Genomic DNA, 24,651 nt, shown 5'->3' on the forward strand with positions numbered 1-24,651 from the left:
TAAATAGAATTGAGCTTTTATTTATTTATTTATTTATTTATTTTCAGGATTAGTGTCTTATAAATTCAGTGAAAATTATATTAATATATATGAATTACTTTAATCATGGATTCTGTGTGTTTTCAACCTATGCACAAATGTGAATGTGATATTCTATTTTGATCCTAAGAAATTCAAGAATATACATTTCAGTGATGTGTATCAAAATCCAGATTTTGAAAACCTCCTCTAGTGTATTTTTGTTCATCCTTACACTTAACTATGAGATTAAGATTCCAAAATTTAAAAATTTCTCTTATTGAAATGAACGCATCAGAGTCCACACTTACACTGAAACAAAATATTGGCTTCCAAAGTTTATCTGAAAAATACTGAGTTATTAAGTTTGTACTGTAGGTTCTTTTGTAGCCAGACAGTGTTTCTTTTTTTTTAAAGAAGCTATAACCATTGTTAAAAAGTGTTTTTATAATTAAAGTATCGTGGACACATCTCTTTGAAGTCATCTCAGCATTGTTTCTTACATATGTTTCCTACTGTCTACAACTACCTGATACATCCACTAAAGTAAGCATGTGTTTTAAAATATGGTTTGCTTTTTGTGATAGTGTACACAAATTACAATCATATATACTGTATGTTTCCAACTCATATTTTCACTTAATTCAATGGGAACAAAATTCACATTGGAAAGTGTAACTGAAGTAAGTAATCTGACAATCTCTAATTATCATTGAAAGATATAAATCATCTCTCATGTTAACTTCATTCAAATTCTAAGGCAGATAAGAATAACTTAGGTTTGAATGTGGACACAGAGATCTGTACAAGACTCACATTTTCATGTCTTGCCTACTCAGGAGGTTTCTACTTTCACAAATTACATCTCATCATTTTGATTAAAAAAAAAAAAAATTATGGAGTGACAAAGCTGCAACTACCTTTCAAGATACACCCTGATTCCAACCTCCAGCACTTCCTATTATCTTTTAGGCAATAAGATTTGTGAAGACATTTGTTTATTTGCTAGACAGGATACCTAGCATATCATTTGCTGTGGGACTTTTGCCTTAACTGATTCTACGCTGACTCCTTTATTAAAATGTTTTTTTCATAAAAACATATAATAATTTAGGTTGGAAAAGACCTTCAAAATCATCGGGTCCAACCATCAGCCTGATCTACAATGCCCCTTAATGCCATGTCCACACGTCTTTTAAACACCACCAGGGATGGGGACCCCACCACTTCTCTGGGTAGCCCCTTCCAATGCTTGACCAATGCTTCCAATGCTTGTTGATGTAAGCATTTTTTCCACCCTCTTCCTGACTTCACTGTGTTGTATGACAACTCACTAGTCCCTACTAAGGCTGCAAGGGAACAAATGAAGTACTCAACCTAATTTCTATCTTCCTTTATGCCTCTTCATCCAAATCTCTTGCAACAGACCATATAAAGTTAACCTAGTACAAATCTTGTCTGTCTGCCCAAGTTAAGCACTTGCCACCTAATACTCTGACAATGTCCCAAAGCCTGCTGAGAGTCTAATACCAACTCTCTACAATCTCTTTTACGTTGCAGTTTGGATCGTTGCCTTCAGTGATTGGTTGGTAAGGCAATTTGATTTTAGACCAAAACTGGCTTGTTTGTGCAGTTTTCTCAGCTTATTGTTTCCTTTGATTTTCTGACATTTCAGATTGTCATTATCTGTCTGTGTCTGTTTCCTATGTGTTGTTATTCTGCTGGCATGGACTGTCTGGAGCACACCCAAGAACAGTGATAAGGTATCTGGAGCCCTGTTTTGCAAGGTAACATGTAGCTAACATGCTCTGCTGAGACAATTAGCTATTGTGCACTGCAGCAAATGATTAAACATCAAGGTGCCTTGTCTTGGGTACCCACAAAACAACAGGGTGACAGACTTTGTGAGAGTGACAACTGAAAGGGAACAGCAAAAGTAAATTAAAAGGCCAAGAGGTATTTTGTTCTCAGAGCAGATAGTACCTGCTCAAGATACACTTTTCATGCTGCAAAAAAATCTTCATAGAATCATAGAATCATAGAATATCCCAAGTTGGAAGGGACCCATAAGGATCGTCTAGTCTAACTCCTGGCACCGCACAGGTCTGCCCAAAAGTTTAGACCATGTGACTAAGTGCACAGTCCAATCGCTTTTTAAATTCAGACAGGCTTGGTACAGTGACTACATCCCTGGGGAGCCTGTTCCAGTGTGCGACCACCCTCTTGGTGAAGAACCTCTTCCTGATGTCCAGCCTAAACTTCCCCCGCCTCAGCTTAACACCATTCCCGCAGGTCCTATCACTGGTGTTTACAGTAAATAGGTCACCTGCCTCTCCACTCCCCTTCGCGAGGAAGTTGTAGACCGCGATGCGGTCCCCCCTCAGCCTCCTCTTCTCTAGGCTGAACAGGCCCAGTGCCCTCAGCCGCTCCTCATATGTCTTCCCCTCTAGGCCCTTCACCATCTTCGTCGCCCTCCTCTGGACACTCTCCAACAGTTTAATGTCTTTCTTGTACTGTGGTGCCCAGAACTGCACACAGTACTCGAGGTGAGGCCAGACCAGCACAGAGTAGAGCGGGACAATCACCTCCCTTGACTGACTAGCGATGCCGTGCTTGATGCATCCCAGGATATGGTTGGCCTTCCCGGCTGCCAGGGCATGCTGCTGGCTCATATTCAACTTGCCGTCAACCACAACCCCCAGATCCCTCTCTGCGGGACTGCTCCCCAGCATCTCATCACCCAGTCTGTACGTATAGCCAGGGTTGCCCCATCCCAGGTGCAGGACCCGGCACTTGCCTTTGTTAAACTTCATGTGGTTGGTGATCGCCCAGCTCTCCAATCTGTCCAGATCTCTCTGCAAGGCCTTTCCACCCTCGTCAGAGTCCACAACTCCTCCAAGTTTGGTGTCATCGGCAAATCTGCTCAAAAAACCTTCTAGTCCTACATCCAAATCATTTATAAAGACATTGAAGAGGACTGGCCCTAAAATGGAGCCTTGAGGGACCCCACTAGTGACCATCCGCCAGCCAGATGTGGCCCCATTAACCACAACCCTTTGAGCCCTGCCCATCAGCCAATTGCTCACCCATCGTATGATAGTTTTGTTAAGTTGTATGCTGGACATTTTGTCCAGTAGGATCCTATGAAAAATCGTGTCAAAAGCCTTGCTGAAGTCCAAAAAGATCACATCAGCTGGTTTCCCTCGGTCAACTAGATGGGTGATCTTATCATAAAAGGAAATCAAATTTGTTAGGCAGGACCTAGCTCTCATGAACCCATGTTGGCTGGGACCAATGACTGCATTGTCCCCCATGTGCACTTCAATAACTTCAAGAATTATCTTCTCCATAATTTTACCAGGCACTGACGTGAGACTGACAGGCCTGTAATTGCTAGGGTCTTCTTTCTTACCCTTCTTGAAAATTGGGACAACATTTGCCATCTTTAGAGAAATAACAAAAATAGTGCACAGGAAAGTGCAACAGGTGAAAGCAAAACTATTTTTTTTTTTATTATTTTGTCCATGTAGGTCAATGGGAACTTGAACTGAATCACCTGGACATGGAAATAGCCTCCTCCACCCATGGCTAGAACAAATAAACTCAAAAAAAAATGTATGCCGTTGCAGCCGAGTGCAGACGGGAGAAATATGAAGCATGGGGAGGAGTGGAGAAAGGTGCCAAGAAGTCAGGAAGCTTCACGGAAGGTAACTGAGTCCATTTGTCCTCTTTCTATCCTGCTTCTCACTCCTGAAAACCCTTCATCTTTTCCCATCTCAGTCCCTGTTTCCTGTTCCGTATTCCCTGTTCTCTTCTGTGCAATCTCCCACCTTTAACACCAATGTTTCACATGCAAGTGTCCCGACTTTTCTTGAGTTACCAGGAATTGGCAGATAACTGAAGAGGTCCTGTTTTAGTGAGGGGAAGAGTGTGAATCTCAGGTCTGGGCCAGGGAGGACAGCCAGAAAAGAGGTTCAGAAGAGCTACTGTTGATGGGAAATGCCGCCTTCTCTCTTTCCAGTCCTCCCTCCTGTCTTTGGCAATAGTGACAGGAACAGAATTGCAAAGATGAGATTGGGATTTGCTGATGATCTTGGAAAGGCACATTTTTATTTCCTCAGGCATACTCAGAGCAGGCAGTTTGCCATCCACTCTTGGCTGCAATTTATTTTGCTTCCTGATTCACTTTGACTGGGACTTCATGAAGTTTTATATTTTATATAGGTTATCTTATAACCTTATGCTATTCACCATAGCCTGTCCACATGTCACACTATTTCATGTTTATTCCCTTGTGGGATTCTGCCTCGTCTGTGCCTTTGAACTCCCAGAGATGCATCTCTCCTCTCTTATCAGGATTATTTGAATACCAGGGCAGCTTCTGTGAAGTAAGAGACAAGCAAGCAGAATGCCAGGAAACCATTGCATTTCCTGTAAATCACCAGGAAAATGCCAGTGCATACTAACAGTGACAAGACTGTGTGAGTTATCTGTGCATACATTTTGAGAGGCTCATGATAGATTGACACTTGGCCTTGAAGTTGAAAGATATATTAGGAGTGGAAAGGTAAGCTTTTCTTTACAGTAATTGTAATAAATTGTCAGTGCTTCATGACCCCATGATTACTTTTGGTGACCTCTGGAGGGGTCATGACCCTCACACTGAAGAGACCCTGGCCTAGAACATGACTTTAGAGACTCAAAAAAGTGCTGTTACTGGCTTTTCATTGCATAAGATTTTCCCTAGGAATTAATTGTTACTTCTCTATCATTGATTGACCTTATCTGATTTATTCTGATTCTTCTAATGATGAATGATGCTGTGGTTTTTTTTTTTTTGGTGAGATCTGGACAAAGAATCAATCCCTTCTTCACCATTTCAGTTCCTTTCTTTTACTCATTCAACCTGACTGTTCAGAATTAGTCTGATTTACTTAAATTTGATTGGATGACAATACCAGAATGCTCCATATGCAGACTGGCAATGATGAAGAAGGCATTGGGATCTCCAATGAATTTTCTGAGATGGCTGATGGCACAAGGAATAAGTGGTAAGTGACAGCAGTGCCCTTGCTGCAGGGGACAGAGACGCAAACTGATGACCTGACCTGTTGGGACAGATTTGCTAATTGTTTAGGGGTGGGTCTGGGACATTGTGGGAAGTCTGCCAAAGCTTTTCAGCACTCAGACAACAGCAGACCCCTGATGCTTTTTCATATACGCACCAATGATAGTGCCAGGAAAGACCTGGAATGTATTAACTATGACTACTTGGCTCTGGGGTAGATGGTGAAGGGCATAGGGGTTCAGGTGGTATCTTCTCGATCCTGATGGTGAACGGGAAGGATTTGATGGGGAATGGATATATTCTGTGGGTCAAAAACTTCCTGTGCAGCTGGTGTCAGCAGATGGGTCTTGCTTTCTATGACCATAGGACCCTTGCTGAGGATCAGAGACTGCTGGAAAGAGGGGATACACCAAATCAAGTGGAGAAAAACCTTCTTTGCCAGCAGGGTTACCAACATGATAAGGACAAATTTAAACTAGAAACGATGGCAGAGATATATGAAGAGTTCTTATCAAGTGAGAAAGTGGTAGACCATGTTGGCAAATAATAGTGTGCAGCTTGATATAAACAGTAGACACCTCATAATCGAGTCCAGCAAAGGGACACAGGTGATTAAGGGACTGAAACATCTGAGGAAAGGCTGAGAGAACTAGGGTTGTTCATCTTGAGAAAAGAAGGCTCAGCAGGATCTTCAATGTGTGCAAACAATGGATGGGAGGAAGGGGAGTTCCCTGCATAGAACTCCAAGTTGGTACTTTAAAACTCTCTATTCTTGACATATTTTTAGGCTAACTTGCTTTCAGATGTCATATTTTTTTTGGTAAAAGCTGCTAAATAAATAAATAAATAAATAAATAAAACATATTGAAATAATGTAGTAAGTTTGAACAGAGCATTATATTTATTACAACAGGTAGCATTCATTCTTTATGGTATACAAATGACTTATGTGGGTAAGGATTCCCCACAGCTTTCCAGAGTTTAAAGTCTACGTTAAACACCATTTAAGATTACAATCTCTTTTCAATTACTAATGAGTTTTCCAAAACTTTCACTGTTCTTCCTAAAAGTTTTCATGTCTCTACCTTTCCAAAAGGTGATATTGTTTAGAAAATTTAATCAAAATCTCCTCCACTGTTTTTAAGTTGCATTATATGGTTGAAACAAAAAGGAGTACCATTCTTTTAGTTTAACACAAATTTTTAGAAACTACAGAAGACATTGCTTAAGTTAGCTGTATTGAATATGGAACAGAGAAGTATATTCTTCACATGTACGACATGTATCCTCTGCAATGCAGGGAAAATGCAGATTCTGGTTGTGAGCTTGATTATTAGTCATCTCAACATACCTGTAGTAGAGTCTACTGGAGTCCTCTCATCTTCTTACTGCTCACTGACAGCTAGCAATAACAACTCTGGATGAAGAAGGAATTCACATGAAGATCCATTCTGTTCAAAATATTTCTGATATGTTTAACATCAAATTAAATATAAATATATCCTTGAAATACTCAGAATGTATCCACATTGTGAAGAGACTATTGTGTGGCACACTATGAATACTGATATTCCTTAGCCTTGGAACTCTCTGTAATGTCACTAGGAGATACAATATTGACCTAGGAGTAAGGTAGAACTCTGGATGGTATGGTTTATTATTGTGAGTTTGGCAATTGGCTGATGTAGTTATCACTGAACTGTATCAACTACTACTTCTGTATGATACTGTATACATGACAGCTAGGTACTTGCTAGCTCAAGAGAATACAGAATATTATTAAAAATAAAAATAAAAATAGTGTTACCAGTGGTTTGGAGGTTTTTCAATAAATTTGGCTGACGTGGTGTTACAAAAATCCAATCTCTTATGAAAGAAAGAGGAATGAAATTTCTGCTTTCTTCTGTGAAGAGTTATCTTGTGATGGTCCAGCACTTCTTTTAAGCACCAAGAAATTTCACCTAATTTTCTTTCCTGTGTGTTCAAAGAAAAAAAAGTGAAGTCTTCTGGGGAGAAAAAAAAAATCATAATTCACATCTGCAGTCTTTCACTGAGAAGACTTGGCAATCTAGGGTAGTATGAACAAGGTCAACATAATTTATTTTATTTTTTTAATTGGTACTTCAGCTCTATGAGTAGGCATATGCTGTCCTAAGTTTTAAGTTTTGTCTGGACATCACATTGCCTTTAGAAACATAGTCGTATAGCACAGATTCATAGGAGCTAACCAGAATAATGATTACGTGTTTTAAAGGGATTTTATCATCTATCTTATTTAGATCCATTTGAAAATCTTAGCTATGGAAAATGACTTTGCGCATAGCATCTTAAACCAAACCAAAGCATAAATCAAGTTTCTGACAGAAATTTCTCAAACTAGTGCTTTCCTTTCTTACACATAAATTAGTGCCCAACTAACAAAATTAAAAAATGAACACAAGAGTGAAGCTCATCTTCAAGAGCCACATTCTTATTCAAAATATTTCAAAGTTTATTTTTTATAATTCTACAAAATAACGAGTTATATTCAAAAGAGAATTTTCAGACATTGTACCCATGTTGTTGTTTTGTTGTTGTTGCTTGTTTATTTTTTTTCTTCACCAGTTGGATTTTTTCAATTAAAAAAAAAAATCAAGCAATGTTTTGAAATGTAGTTTGTATTTTCTCTTTAATAACTGGGTTCTAAAACACTTCCATCCTCATTTTGGCCATATTTTCCATCTGCGTCAACTGTTGCTGTGTGGCATGGCTTGAAGAGAACTGATGGCACAATTCTTCTGCCTGAAACTTGTCAAAGCAGCAGTGAGAAGTTCATCTATAACCTCATACCAGGCAGTACAGCTGGCAACAAAAATATCAAAATCGCAGAGGAAATGTAATGTTCAGAAGCTGTGACTGGCATCTTGAGGGAACAAAGATATCATATTCAGAAGTATTGAAACATACTGTTCAAAAGTGTCCCAATGAATTTCAAATCTTAAGTTGCAACTTCCTTTTTTTTTTTTTTCCTTTTTTTTTTTTTAATTGCTTGTATTTCTGTCTCAGCAAAATTTCCTATAAGGCTCCACTCCAGCACACACACACATATTTAACTTCTTGAGTATGGCAGCTCATCTGACTTCAGGTTATTACTGACTCATGTGTATGTTAACCTAGATTATAATTGTTGAAGGTTGCATTTCAGACTTAGCAAAATAAATACAAATGGAAGAGAGAGGGGAAGGGTTGAAGTTACAGGATTGTCACTGTTATTGCTTGATGTCATTTGGATCCATCTAGCATGAATGTTTTTATCCTGCCAGAATTTCTAATAAGTCATTTTTTCTTTACATCTTCAATCAAACCTGAAATCTAAATATCAGAGTGCAGTATTCTTAGCTGGACTGACTTGTTTTGAAATATTTCATTTAGACCTTTCATGGCTGAAAATAAAATTTGCAAAATGGAAAAAGTTTATTTTTTTCATACAAAATATATTGCTCTGAGGTAGGCCTCATTAAATATCAGAGTAGTAGATGGATTGGTGTCGCAGTTTTAATAATAATCACATCATGTTTGTTCATATAACCAAAGATGTGAAATTTATCTATACGGTATAAGGATATGACATAAAGAATAATTATGGTCATTGTAGAAGAGAGATAAAGTTACTCACTATTATTTTTCAGACAATGGGACAGTTTAGAGAGGAAAGCTGCACAAGTATAAGGGGGCTGATAAATCAGTGCGAAGACTCCCATTTCCTCTGGTGCACTGCTTTTCTACTCATTCTTTTCTAACCATGCAATCCAAACTTATAACCGGGACATATCTGAACTCCCGACTTATGTCTAGATAAAAAGGGAAATGCCTATATTCTCAAAACATTTGAAAGTCTTCTTCAGGCTTAGCAATACTACAGCTTTATATCTATAGAACACACATTTAATTGAAAACACATAACATGACTGTTACACTGTGTCTTAATGGATTAACATACTGTCAAGCTGCTCCTAGCATTGGGACTGGTGTAAACAATTACCCACAGGTCAGGCTAACTTCAAAGGAAAGCCACCTCATTAAGATGATTGTTGGAAACACATCTCCCTAAGTGCTAATGGTGTTTCATTCCTTTCAGTTCCTAACACAACTAGTTTGCTCACACAGCTAATTTTGTGTCTGCAAGGGAAATAAATGAGATTTTGAAAGAAATAAGATTTTTAAAGAAATCTTAAAAAGCTGGAAGCAAAACCTTATATTAAACCTGAAAATGTCAGTACTTACAGATTTTACTGACCTGAAACTGCAGATTTAGGAGTAAGAGAAAAAGCTTTTTGTATGTATGTATGTGTTAAAGATATTACACAAACAAAATAATCAAAACTATGACAATTATTTTTTTTTGTAGTTTCCCACTAGTATCATAATTCCATTAAAATAGTTTATTTCCAACTTAAGAATTTTCATTTTACAACATTTTTGTGTTATTCTTTGATTTTGCTCATTCTGAACATTACAGAGATTAAAATAAGATGACTGATACCATCTAACCTGTAGTCTTCCATGGACAGACCATGCTTCATGATCTCTTATCACTAGAAAGGATCTCCAGCTAGATATCTGTTTTCAATTGCCGTGTTTTATGACAGGTCAGGAAAGCTCTATTTCTTAACAGGATATTCTTTGGATCCTTTCCTACAAATAAATGGGCTAGAAACAAACCAGCTTCCAATCTTTAAGCCTTTCCAAAGCTGTAGTTAAAGAGCTGTCAGAGGAAGCAATCAATCACCCAAGCTGAAACTGCGAGGATACATCTTCACAGCTGAGAAATCACCTTACCTCTTCACTTAAGAGTTGCACACAAAGTATCTAAACGGTTCCTGCTTCATCATTTGCATATCTAAGGACAATTCCATTTCTAGATGTCCTATATGAAGATGATAAACTAGTCATCTGTGCTCTGCTATGTCTCATAGTACTTATTATTAAGACACCTATGAAATTACTTTTTTTTTTTTTTAAATCCTTGTATTGTTTTCTCCCACACTTTTTTATTCTTTGAGATCATAAATAGTATGTTAACTAACTGAGGAGATCCAAGTACAAATGTAGGCATGATAAATATTAAAAAGCAAATATTAGAAACCCTTCCTTAAGCTTAGATACCCGTAGGAAATTTCTTGATTTCTTCAACAATTAATTTTGGAAAACAACACATTCTGAGAACTAATACTGTAGTGTTTGCTCGTCCTGTAGCTTTTTACAGCTTTTTCACTTCTCTACCTGGGGTTTAACAATTTTTTAGGACTTAGCTATGCTTAACCCAAGGACTGCACTAAAGATGTACTAATTTTATTTCATGAAAGCAAAATAGTTTTTGTCATCTAAAATCTGCTTGTTGGATGAAACGTTAGATAAGTGAGGAAAAAAGGAAAAAAAAAAAAAAAAAAAAGAAGGACCCTGTTCTTTGTTGCAGTTATATTGATTTCTGTGTGTGCAAAATAATAGGCATTTAACTGAAATAAAACTCTTGCCAGAATTTCCAAAGGCGACAATGTCTGGCCTGCATTGAGACCAATGTGTAATCTGAATTCAGCAGTGGCAATATTTCACCTAAATATTTCAATACACGGTTTGGACATCTGCCTATTTTCTCTTAAGAGAAAATTAAGACACTTGTGTCTCCTACACACCCACCATCATTACTTAGCTAATGAAGCTTCTGTCACTGTTCTGGAAGAGAGTCCAAGTATTATTTCCTGTGTTCACTAGAATTGCTCACTGCAGAAGAGAACACCAATTCCAACTTTTTGATCCCTACCTTCTGAGTTTCATTAGCTTAATTTTACAGTGGGAAGATAATATTTGGCAGAAATGTCTTTTACCAGGAGAAAAAGTTGGGTGATATAGAAGTCTTGAACTATTCTGCTCTCATTTCATAGTTTCATGCTGGTCATTATAAATCATTATATATTATTTGTGCAAAGGTACTTAATATACTACACCTGAAATATAATGATTTTTATATATATATTATATATATATTGCATAACTCATCACTTTTAAAAGACAGTACAATATGAATGAAACTCTGCAAAAATAAGAATGAAATTCTACCGTGAAAATCTCAAAAGGCAGAAATGTGTAGAAGTTAAGGAACCACATTCTAACCTTTCTCTTATATGCATTTTTTTTTCTACTGACAATGACATATCCTGTTGTCTATAAAAAAGCTTCCTTCTGCTTCCAACAAATAAGGATATGCACTATATAGACCATTAATCTTCCTCACTATATAAAGGCAACCCTCAATTACTCTTTTAGCAGAGTTGTTAAAGATTCAGAACTGATAGGTATGCACAAGCAAAGTTCATAGAGGGTAGGTAGGGAAAATGTAAGACTGTAATAACTTTAATAAAGACATCTTAATCTCCCTCTTTTCACCAGCTATGATGAATATATGGTGTAAGTGAAAATGTAATTCCAAAAAAGAATCAGGATTGTACCTGTGTAATCAATAGCTTACTAATGGTGTGCAATTAAATAATGTATTTCAATAGGAATATAGAAAACTGTTGTATATTACTTATATATTACCAGTTTGTGACTAGTTAACTCAGCTAATGTCTAGTGCAAAAGACATATAGTTAAGATAAGTACCTGATACTCATTTTGGCACCTTTTTTTTTTTTTCCCCACGATTACCAGACAAAACAAGGCTTTCTTGGAGAGCTTTATGAAGCTAAATATTCATGATGAGTTTAAGAACACAAATACTTCAGCAGGAGACAAAGAGTCTGATTAAATTAATCATTCTTACAAAGTTGAAGTGTTATTGTCATCTGAAGATTGCTAACGAAAATATCCGAATAGTTTAGAGAGTGAGATCACAACTAGACATACTGAATAAGTTTTATGTGTAACAGATGTACTAAATTTGAAAATAACATTTTACATATAATTTATACATATGCATAGTCAACATCTCCAAATATACATGTTTAACTAATCTAATACTTTTTCACTCTTTAATGATTCTGTTTTAAAAACATAAACTAACAGAAGAATTTATTGTTACAGAAGTCATTGAAAAACTCTGTGAATTTTGTAGATTAGTTCTTTGAAAAAAAAAAAAAAGGTTACAACAACTTTAAGCTTTAGGGAATAGCTAAACTCAGTACTCGATCAAAATTTTGTCTGAGCTTTTTCTGCAGCTAATGAATAGCATGACCTCTTCTTTTCCTGGGTTAATTCTTGTAGATATAAACTATATGCATAGATTTTATAAGCAGACTCTCTGAGATCATAGATACATTCAATCATTAAAATTGGAAAAGACCTCCGAGGTAATCTGGTCTAGCTGTCCTCCAACCACCAATATTACCCTCTAAACCATGATTTAGCAACCCTGGTAGCTAAGATCTTGGTGGCTAGATCAGCTTTACTCATATTTCTCAGCAATGAGACCACCAGAGCACTCACAGTCAGACACCTCACACTACAGAGCATTAGGATTTTGTCTCTGAGCAGCAAGACTGTGTTGTACCCAGCAAACAAGAAAATAACCAAAAAGGCAGCAACAGTAACCATCCTGACCAGGGTACAGCATCCAAGCAGGACCAAGGTGATGAAAGCCCACCAGATTCCTGGGTTTTGTCTAAATGGAGCCCTGAAGCAATGGTTAAATGATGAATTGATGGGGTCCAGGTGAGGCTGGTCAAGGCAGATCCACTCACCCCAACCAACAATTTTGTGTGCACAGAATAAATTTATTTTGATAATACTATACAATTAGTAATACTGCCTGTACAATTAAAACACTGCTTGCCCCTGCCTCTGCTATCCTGACTCACTGACTGCTTTTCTGGTGTTGATCCCAGACCTTGTAGGTTACCTTGCCTCCAGTCCTGTTTCAGGGTCTGTCTCCTTTCATTCTGTGTGGGTTTCCTGGCAGGGATCTGACTCATCTATCTTATTGCCTGGGACCACTGAGGGATGCTTTCCCTACCAACACATGCTCTCCCTACCTTGGATGCTGCACCCCAAAAGAAAGGACACAGCCTATGCCGAAAACACCCCTTGGTTCATGGTTCATCCCGCCCAATAGCGCAGCTCCTGCTGTTTCCTCACATGAGCTATGGCAACCAGTACTGAATAAATGGATGTGTCTACAGTTAGGCAGAAATGGAGAAAGAACTTCACATTCACGCAAATATGATCTATTTATATAGTTGCAAATTTGACAAGCAAGTTCTACAGAAATTCAAAAGACTCGAATCTGAACTGGAGCGGTTGGGTTTACTCAAGTATTTTCATCAAATATATAAGTTTCATATTTTTGAATTTAAACTCAGATAAAAGTATCTATTTTCCTTTTTGTATTAAAAAAAATATCACTAATTCTTTTGTGTGCTGTCATCTACAAATTTTCCATTATAGTCAGAAATGTCATCCTTAGACAAACTGTGTCTAGAGATAGTATTTGGATGGCTTCAGTGCTCAGATCACACCTTGGCATGTGCACTACATAAAAAGACCCTCTGGCTACCAGATTGTATTTCTAATAATGGTTAATCATTTATTATAATCAAAATTCCTGTTTAGGGATCTGCAGTGTCTACATGGTAAATTTATGGGTACTATTTATTTTTTTATTTTATTTTATTTTATTTTATTTTTTTCAGATGACATTTCTAAGGGCTTTATTATTGTTATTATTTATTAGTATATATATATTTATGCTGGCTGCTACCTTTTTAGAATATTACTTTAAAACAAGACTTAAAACCTCTTCTGGTTGATGGATGTGATTTTGCAGCCTAAAAACATATGTTCTTCAGATGCTCTGTTTTTAAGTTTGCAACCAGTGTTTGTGCATCATTTCTTTTCTTTATAGCTCTGTTCTGAAATTTAATTGAATACAATAGTATTGTATAGCCCCACATCTCCAAGATCAAAGAATAATTTTCACACAATCCAGTACACATTTACAATCTGGTAAATATGTTGACTTTACCTTGGTACATATCACACATATTTGCACAACCTTATCTGTTCTGTTCCTTGGGGGTGAGGACTATCAGCCACATAGCCCACAGTGTTCTAACACAGGCCTTGAAAATTTATCATGCCCGTGATCTGTCATCGATAAACTCTGACAAATGTAGTTAAGATAGTGATCACATGCTATTGCAACTGGGGATACACAAGAGATAACTATTTGTTTCATATTTCCTATTATCTCTTCCCAAACACACTGCTACAAACCAAGACAGTCCTTTAAGGCTTTAAAGCACAGAAAATATAGAATCAAAACAGTGTCTTCTAAAACCATACACAAATATAGTAAGTTTAGTATATAGTAAGTAAGAAATAAGGATTTCAAAGGAAATCAAGGCAAGTTAAAAAATCTCAATTCTTAACATCAGTGGAAAAGTTCATTTTTTTTTCTTAACACAATTTTTTTCCTTCCCTGTTTACTTTCACTGCGTGCTGTTCCCTGTTCATGCCTTCATCCCTCTGTTTTGAGTGGGAGCTCCTCCAACCAAAGTCTCATAACACATTCCTCTTGTCCTATTCCCTGTCAGGACAGCAGCTGGGTTCCCAGGTGTTCCCCTTAAGCAATATTCTGTAGCCTTTCTGTTTCACAGGAGTTCGGTCATATCTATGAGAGATTGGCAACCCCTAATGACAAACACCCTCTATGTTAGATTGTTTCTATAGGGAAATTGAAGTTTTGTCTCATTTATTAAATTTTAATAGTGCTACATTAACATCAGTATTTCTCAAGCTTTTTGTTATTACAATCTTCTCTCTTCTGGTTGCTGACACTTTCTTACCATCTTAATTTTTCTTTTGCAGGATAATTTAAAGTTCTGTGCTCTTCTCTGAGTGAAAAACAAGAATCATCTGGTTCAACTGATTGATTTATTTTATTTTTTTTTCATTCTGAATACTTTTCAAGTTTTATAATGATATAAGTGTGTTTATTTCAGAAACAATATGGTGAGTGGTACAGTAAGTGGAAACAATATGAAGTGATGTGGTATTATTACTAGGTGAAGAAACAGAGGATGGCTTTGAATTTTATTTTTATTTATTTATTTTGTCTAGCCACTACCCAAATGGAAAAAGTATAAGGGAGAGCAAATCCAAATAACAGTTACCATAATTCAGTCAGTGATTTTAAAAACTTGGACTAAATGCTTTGCTCTTTAGAAAGCCTCAGAAAGCAGTAGTGGGAGTATGCTACTTCTAGCTACAGAATAATTTACACACTCGTCAAAATATGTGTTAGGATGCCTTGCTGTAACATATGAGCATCCACCTGTCTAAAGGTAGTAGAACCATTAAGGCTCTCCATCCATTTCTAGTCAGACTGTCTTGAAGAGAAACAGTGAGTTTGCTGCAGGCTGTATGATGAAGTGGACAAAGATTTGCCCTTGGGGACTGATAGTTACCAGCCCCTCTGTGCACTTCACAGCTGGATCTGGTCCTAGGAAAGCTGACCTGAAGCCCTAATACAAAGAAGATCTCAATGTGTTGGTGAGGAGTAGCCCTCTGAACAGTTCCCTAAGGACGCCCACGAACAGGAGCACACAACATTGGGACTTTTACAGGGACATTGGAATATCACTGGTTAAAATTGTAATCTTTGAATACCAGCTAGGGAATAGACTGGCAGGTCTTTGTTTAAGAAAGCCCACTCTTCAATGTGTTGTGGACTAAAAGGAGTGGAGAAGTGTCTCTATGGCCTAACATGTTCAGTTAGACCTCAAAATTATGAGAGGAGGAAGGAGGGTTTGCCAAAGGGTGTTTTGTGAACGTGAGAGAAAGAAGGATCCAAAGAGCTGCGCTTCTCCCTAAACTGGGTGAGATACAGTTGCTGTCTACCAGTTGCTGTCAGATGCCACATTGATGGAACCAGCAAAGTGTATTAAACACCAGAAGCAAGGCAATGAAGAAATGTCAAATGTGTGGGATCAATGAACAAAGTTTCAATGAACTTTTCAAAGTAGGATCTTAAATACAGACTGTCTAGCACTGGGACTCTGATAGTTCATTTGCTGTAGTCAAGGGTGCCCTCAGAAACTGCATTTTTAAGATGTCAGAGACGACCTGGATGACCTGTACAACAACTGTGTGGTGTATTTGTGTTTTTTGTGTGTTTGTTTTGTTTTGTTTCTGAACTAAAACTTGTTATCTACCTCACTTCCTTGGGCAGGGTTCTTGTCTAGAAAAAAAAAAAGGTAAAGATGTCAGTGTGTGCATGCAACTGGAGAAGGGGAAGAGAGGCATCTTGGAAATTAAGAGAATGGGAGGGCTGATCTTATGCATGAGGGATGGTGACAGGTCTACCAGCTGTGAACTCAGCTGTGCTGCCTGCATGTGTCCCCTAATATAATCTCTGGTGCCAAAGAGACACCTGACAGCAGATCTGAGGTGGACACCAGACTTGGGGGCAATGTTGGCACACTGTCAGAGGCACTTCTTCCCATTTTGAGTTTCACCATTTCCTTGTACTGACCTATCTGGAACTTGTGAGTGCTAAGTTGTACTCTCTAAGTGACAGGGTTGTGAATGCTGAAGGGTGGGGGTGCCTTTTGTGTGGAACAGTTCAGTAGGATCATACGGTCTAGGTGGTCCAGGAACAAAGTCATAACTAGTTAGTTTCAGTGAAAGATTGCCATATAGATAAGGCTATGGAGAGGGCATGTGATTCTGTAAGCATGGGTGTAGTTGTGTATGGGTCTTGGGATTAATTACAGAAAGGTGTTTATAAATTTGTAGCTGTTTATTAGTATTTCCTATGTATCTTATACTATGCTTTCTTTATTGAATCATTGTCATTGAATTTTAAATGTATAATTTCCTGACTGACAGCAATTGTGTCATTAATAAATTTTGTAAAACTCAAAAATAAATTCCAAAAATAATCATGTGATCACACTTTGCTTTCTTTTTCCTTTTCTGTATCATCCTGTGTCTGTATTCCATCATTGAAACTCCTAAAAACTTTCTGCTTGAAACAAACAAACAAACAAACAAATAATGGGTGTTAATTATGCCTCTTAATATGATTATTGAGAGCTGTTTGGCTGTCTAAATGCAGGTGTCCACTTTATACGGAACTCAGGAATTCCCTAGACTCTGTGGCCTAGGTTTACTAGATCTCCATGACTGTGTAAGGAGCTTAGACATCTAGCATGTGTGAAGACCTCCTTTATATACACACCTCATGTAGGTGACTGAACCTGGAGTTGAATCCCAGCTCTTACTGTCATTAAGTATTCCCTAGAAAGGACATAGTTTATTCCCACAGATGAGTTTTGGGGAGTCCCATCTATAATTTAACCTGTAATTTTTCATTAATTGCATCAATAATGAGCATTAGGTATTCAAATGGGTTATAGTAAGTAGAGCTTGCATTGCAAGAACCTATTGTTTCTCATCTGTGTTGCACAAAAGAGCTGAACTGTCATCTAGGTTTTGATCATTATCTAACTGGAGTTTGTTTATTTATTTACTTACTTCCAACGGGGAATGGGTCCCTTTTGGGGGTAAATAAAACAGCATTGACAGGATTGTTGTGCTGTTATTTTCTAAAGCTGTTAAAAGGCAAGCCATCACCAGTCAAATATCACTCGGCAGAAGATCAGAAAGCGGTGTGCATGCCCCTCAGTGACACCACTACTTCAGAGCCTCTGCGTGGAGAGCAGACTGACAAGAACTGGAGCTTGTGCTAATGTATGTTCATCTTCATGAAGCTTATTGTTGTTCAGACGTGTCCCAGAAACTTAAAGACTGTATTTTGGTCTGCCTAATCTTTTTGGTAATGTAGGTCAGCCCAAAGCAGGAGCGAAATCTATGATCTTTCATGCAGACTTGCACACAGTGCAGGAAGTTCAGGATCACAGCAGATAAACAGAGACCGATACTGACAGAGACACAAGAGTGTCAGAAAAAAAAAAAAAAAAAGAAAAAAAAAAGTCAGATTGATGTGCATGACAGAAAAGCTTGTCTGATGGCTGGCGCAAAGTGGCTCACGTTTTCTTTTCTGCAGATGGCTGAGATGTGATGGATACTTCTTATAAAGCTAAACTGTAAGATTTGTACAGCAAATTGGCACTTTTGCTTTTAATTTGTTGTTTTTCAAACACTCAGGAGCATTTTTATATGATGAGTGATGTACTTTGTAAAGACAAAGGAGTGGAGGATATCTTCACCTGAACACTGCCTGCATTAGCAAGTTCACCCGACATGTTGCTTGATGGACTCCTGTTATCTCTGGTGTTCTTTGGAGATGCAGCAATAGCTGGAAATGTGTACCAACAAAAACTAGTTTTATTGTAAGTTCAGCCAGAAAGCAGTGGCTGTGAAGTTTCATGACTGACGTCCCCAGAAATGCTGACTAGCAACACCACTCCATCATACCAAACATGGTGCTGGTGTGTAGGGAGAGCAAGGGGGCACGAATGGGAGGAACCTTTATCTCTTCAGCTTACTGAGACAAAATGTAATTCTATAAAGTGGAAACACTGTAAAAAAGATCTGGCCTTTGAGAGTATTTTCCTTGCTAATTATTGAATTAAAATGTTAGCAATAAAAAGCATTAGCTAAGAGGGTGAGCAAATAACGAGACATTAATATATGGAGCGCTGCTCTTGGGAAGAAGGCTTATGATTTCCACACTGTCTCTTGCTTCCTCCATTTTTTCCAGTCCTCTGGGGTGACTCTGGAGGCTGAGGAGAATCAGCCTCTTTTCTAAGGCATAACTGTATGGCCACTTACACAAACGTACTGACATTACTCAAGCTAGGAGTTCTAGTGGGAAAGATTTCCTTTCGAGGGTGGACTCCGTAAAAACTGTGTGGTGTCGTAGCACCTGAGGTGAAGTGGTTTCACTGCCTTAATTGAGTGTGGGTAAATAGAGTACAGGCATAAAGTGTTCTCACTCTCCTGTCTCTTGGAGGAGTGCCAGACACCCATCAGGCTCTACTGTGATTAATGACGTGGACTAAACTTACTGAAGTGTGGTATCCACTTAAATGTTAATGTCAACAATGTATATGGAAGATGGAAAAATAAGTTTTGTTGTATCTCACATTCCTGACCGTTTTCCCAATTGTCATTTTGGTGGCTTATAGGAGGTTTACTATGTACTTGGCAAAGTCAGTAGTTAGAAAGACATCACTCGACTGAATTCTCATCTCACATTGGTCTGCATTTGTTTCCTCTCCTAGATAAGGACTTCCATTAGTTGTGAGTCCAACAGCTTTATATTACAGGTTGTGAAGCAGTGATTGTAACTGACTCTACAAACTGATACTAAGACGTTTCAGATGAACATCAGACATTTTAATAGATCACCAGCAATTAAAAAGATATATATATCCATGCAGAATGAAATGTTCAGTTGTGGAAAATATTATGCTATTGACATAAATGCAAATATTATTCACAGAGTCTTGAGGTACAGTTCAACTTTATAAGATAGTGCTTCTTAAGGGATACTGAAAAAGCCATCTGTAAGATGAAATGCATCATGTCTGGGAGAAGATCTGAAGGTCAACAAACTGAAACTGTTTAGAGCCATAAAATCACAATAGTTAAAAAAAGTGAATGTTGTTGGAATTTGCTTCTCTCTTTCATGCTCAATTTAACAGATAAACTTTTCTAATACCATTATTAATGATAAATGAATTTAAGTGATGATTCTGTGAATATTGCCAAATTCTAAACATACACTTCCCTGCCCATGAAAAGCTTTTAAACTGTAACAGAGATAATTACAATTAATTACCTCATATACTTAGTGCCCAGGAGTACCGATACATTCTTTTATTTGTGCCGCGTTTGTGCATGGCAGACTTTTATTTCAGATCTATAATAAAACAGAGCTTTCGGCAACTCCACCTAAATGTTAGTGTGATAATCTAGGTGATTTTGTAAGGCTCTTGGTTCTGCCTATTTTGTGTAGTAGGGACATATTTCTCTATTAAATACAATATTTACTGACTACCAGTATGGTTTGAGATACTAATTTTATCTAAAAACACCACATAGTCTGGAGCCTGCAAATATTTCATCAAAGGCTGAACCAGAAGTTATGCTTATTTTTCTTAGTGACACTTCATGTCACGAAAAGCAAAGAGATTTCACTGAAGAGTCCTAAGCTTTGGGATTGAGGTTTGTCTCTTACCTGAAACATTACCTTAATGTGTAGACTCCTGAATCTGTCTAAGGTACCCAGACAGCTAGAAGGTATGACACAGAACCTGTAGGATACTCAGTGCCTTCTGAAGTGGTAGCTAGAGCACAAGCAAGGTTTTCTAAAATGTCTAAAATCCTACTGAGCAGTTATATTAACCCACCCAGATTGCTCCCTGTCATGGTGGACTATCACTTCAGGCTGAAGTGTTGCTTCTGTAAAGCCTGTATTTGGCTTTGCCTGAATTTGGTGACAGTGCAGGTGAGGGAACAGGGACTATAACTCAAGAAGCTGTAAGGGCTGCTAGATCCTGTAACTAGGTTTTAGCGCTTTAATACATGCTCCCTACTTGTAGGATACACACATTTTTAATTGCAAAGCAAAAACACAATGAAGAAATAATAACATATGCAACTGAATCAAAGGATTATAATTTTTCCTTATCATTGGCTTCAGTGAGTTTACACCATTTTAGGATTGGGTCTGTACCATTAATCAGACAGATTCAAACAGCTTATGCAGAGAGTTCATGCCCAAGGACATGTGGCAGGGCACCACCCTGTGACAAACATTTGGCTTCTCCTGCTTGGATCCTAAGGAGCTTTCTGCTCAGCTGTGTTACTGCCCTCTTGGCTAGAATCGGGAAACTCCATCTTGTTCCTTGATATCAAAAAGTATACTCCTTAACATTCAAACTGTGTTTAAAGTTGTTGCTGTCAGACTAAAACCAAAAAAGGCTGTTTCCTTACCTACCCACATGTCTCTTTTCACGTGGATTTATTTTTTGCTTGACTTACTGTAAACCTCATTTTTCCTGAGTAAGCACTTTCCATAAAAATGTTTCCAGATGATTTGTTATTTCTTTCCTATTCATTCCCAGATGTGCATATACCAGTGATTACTATTATGTGCCTGACTATCTAGAATACTTATGAATTGTGGTTTTGTAGTTTTATCGTCTATTATTCCTGGACCAAATTCTCAGTCAGCGTAGCTTCATTGATTTCACTGGTGCTGTTTGACAGGTTGGATTGTTAGAATATATTTCATTTGAGGATCTGTTTTTCTATAGAAATCATCAACAACCGGCTGCTATAAAGAGTAGTTATACATATTTGAAACTGAATTAAGGTGTTGATACAACAAAACAAGTTACAGAAACACATAAGTTTTATAAGGCTTTAAATGTGGCCATATAGTCAATGCTACTTAGCATTAAGTAGGTGTTTTAGTGTTCTGCAGGGCATGATCCAAATATCTTTGATAAAAAGTCCATAAACCTTACTAGGATCCTCCAACTGAACAGTAAATACAAGTAACATGCAAAGCACAAGTACTAACATAAACAGAGAAGTTGTCATTAAAAATATCTGCTTAAAAGAGGATAATACACAAGTACTTTGCCATTCTGACTCTCCCTTCCTGCCAATGAGGATCTTGAATTTTGAGTGAATGGAGAAATGTCATAAAACAAGGTGAATATCTTTTTTTTTTTTTCACAGCTTGTGCAACACCGCATGCAATAGCATGACGTATTATGTGTCCTCTTGAAATGAAAACATCCTAAAAGTGACATCGTAAAGGTCAATAGACTTTCGAATCTTTACACCAAACTTAAAAGTGAAGCTGACAGTCCATTATCAATGGTGTCCTGGTTCCAGTTAGGACAGAGTTAATTTTCCCTCATAGTAGCTGGTAGGGTGCTATGTTTTGGATTAGGATGAGAAGAGCGCTGATAACATGCTGATGTTTTAATTGTTGCAGAGCAGTGTTTACACCAGGCCAAGGACTTTTCGGCTTCTCGCTCTGTCCTGCCAACGAGCAGGCAAGGGGTGCAGCAGGAGCTGGGAGGGGACAGTCCCAGGACAGCTGACCCAAACTGGCCAAAGGGGTATTCCATACCATCTGACGTCATGCTAAACAATATATAGGGGTGGCTGGCCGGGGTGGGGGGCTGGCTGCTCGGGGATAGGCTGGGCATCGGTCAGCGGGTGGTGAGCAATTGCATTGTGCATCACTTGTTTTCTTACACATTATTATTGTTAATACTATTATCATTATCACTATTATTATTATTATTGTTATTATTATATTTCTGTCTTAATAAACTGTCTTTATCTCAACTCACCGGCTTCACTTTCCCGTTTCTCTCCCCCATCCCAGAGAGGGAGGGGGGAGGGTGAGCGAACGGCTGTGTGGTGTTTAGCTGCCAGCCGGGTTAAACCACAACAAATGGCTTGCTGAATACTTGTGCTGGTCTAATAGGTCTAGAAGATGTAAATTGTGGGAGAAACAGTCCCAAGTCTAACTAAAGTGAGAACAGAGTATGAGCCAGAGTCTGGATGGAAAGTGCAAGACTCTGTGGTAACACTAAGAAGAAAATATCAGCTGGACATCAAGTTCTTCAAGATGCCCATTTTGTTCCCTCCATTTTATTTTATTTTCATTTTTATTTGTTTGTTTGTTTCCCATAACCTGGACTTCAGTTAATTACATAATTTACATAGGGAAGAAAAAAGTGCAGTTATCTAAAAATGTCCCATGAAAACAAGTAAACAGTATTTCTGATCAAATCTTGAGATTTTTTTGTACTTTTGGTCAATGTAAGCATTTTGATCACTGATTACTCCAGCAGTAGTTTAATGAGGACAAATAATGGGTTGGTTTTAGATATAATAATGCATTATTTCAAAGCTGTGAAGTCTGAAGCAGTGAGATAAGGATTAAACTAGGTTTCATCTAACACTTCTGGTTCTTAATTATAAGATTTACAGGGAAATGGAGTGTTATTAATTCAAGTTTTACTACACACATTGGCAAATATTGCTTTGTTTTAGCAGATGCTGTTTAATTTTATCATTGCTCAGTAAAGTTTTTATACAATTTTAATCTTCAAAAGAGAGCTCTTGCAGAAAGTCTTGTTCAGCAAACTGCTCAGGAATAGTAATAAGGGTTTAAAAGAAGGACCAGTGATATGGAAGGTGTCACATTTTCTGTACAATTTATACATTAGCTATACATCCCAAACACTTCCCTCTACCTACCCTCTAGCATTTTGTGTTTGTGAAGATACTTACAGATTAGCTACAGTTACATTTATTAAAATTTAAATTACTTAGTTCCTGATTCTGAGGATTAATTTTATCACACAAACATATCTTTTCAGATATGACTAAAATAATTACACCTGTTACCTATATCAACTTATTTGTTAAGATGCATTTCTAGAGCAGGGACAGAAAAAGACTAGTGAGCAAGCTGTAACCAAGTTTTATGTTAACTTGTAGATGGTAGTGTAAGAAAAAGTAAAATGTTTACATTTTAGAAGTGTTTTTCCAAACACTCATCTTGGATGAGTTCTCATTTTCTCCATGCTTCTTTTCTCCCACTACAATGCAGCATGAAATAAATTGTCTTTTTACTTTTTTTTTTTTTTTTTTAATAACCGAAGGCTCAACCATTTTACTTAGTATAAGCATAGATTTCCATTGAGAAGTGCTGATGGTACATGTATAGGATAACGCAGTGCCTCTAACTGTCTGAAATGAAATAAGCAAAATAATTATGGGAAAACGTCTTGCCAACCAATCTCCAGAGATAAACTATGGAAGAGACTAAGAAAAATAATTAACTTTATTATAGCATGCTATTTTTCTTCAGGACAATAAAAAATAGCATCCAATGTGCTGGTAGTTTGATGTGCACAGGATTACCTGTAAAAGAGCTTCAGTCTACGATCAAGGCAGTTAAAGAAGCAGAAAGCACTCTGAATTCAGGTACCTAAAACCTATATAAATCAGAGAGAACCAGATGAACTATGCAACATGTCAGACAAATGTTGATGGTATAGAAATGGAGAAAACTGCCTGTGACTTGTAAAATGTTAAAAGGTAACTGGCTGATGCGCAGTTGAGGTCATAAAAATCATTCTTCATAAAAAAAAATAAATTCATAACCTTCCAAGCATGCATTCTAGAACTGAAGAGAAGATTGAAATGCGAAAATGATTATATAGTGTGATGTCTTTTATGGGTTGGACACAGGATTCTTGCAGACTGATGTAAATAAACTCAAGCCTTTAAATTATTTTGCTGTAGAAAATTCACTGATAATTATTTGAATGGAATATCTGACTGCTAAGTTGGAATGTGCCAGGGAAATATTACTACAGTAGCTAAAAAGAAAATATCTTGCTGTGAACACATCTTAATAATTATTTCATAGGAACCCTTCTAATTTACTGATATTCCTTGAAAGCTTGTAGGAGCAAATCAGAGGAAGGAGGAAAGAAAAATGCACTGACAACTTGGTATATTGAGCTATATTGCAGCGAAAAGTGAAAGTAGCAAGACTGGAGATACTGAAAGCAGGTTGA

The 24,651-nt window shown here is 37.5% G+C and overlaps 2 long non-coding RNA genes across 2 annotated transcripts in view; both read left to right on the forward strand.

Annotated features, from left to right (window-relative positions):
- The window catches only part of LOC310897701, an 82,835-nt gene extending 78,591 nt beyond the window's left edge, over window positions 1-4,244 (forward strand). The window contains exon 3 of the long non-coding RNA XR_014582490.1: window positions 3,549-4,244. This is a non-coding gene — a long non-coding RNA (uncharacterized lncRNA). The remainder of the gene's footprint in view (window positions 1-3,548) is intronic.
- Window positions 4,245-22,247: 18,003 nt separating this feature from the next.
- LOC310897698 overlaps window positions 22,248-24,651 on the forward strand; it is an 852,780-nt gene continuing 850,376 nt past the window's right edge. Inside the window, exon 1 of the long non-coding RNA XR_014582487.1 lies at window positions 22,248-22,270. This is a non-coding gene — a long non-coding RNA (uncharacterized lncRNA). The remainder of the gene's footprint in view (window positions 22,271-24,651) is intronic.

Source organism: Anser anser (genome assembly GCF_964211835.1).
Source record: "Anser anser genome assembly, chromosome: 3".
In the NCBI taxonomy this organism is placed as follows: Eukaryota; Metazoa; Chordata; class Aves; order Anseriformes; family Anatidae; genus Anser; species Anser anser.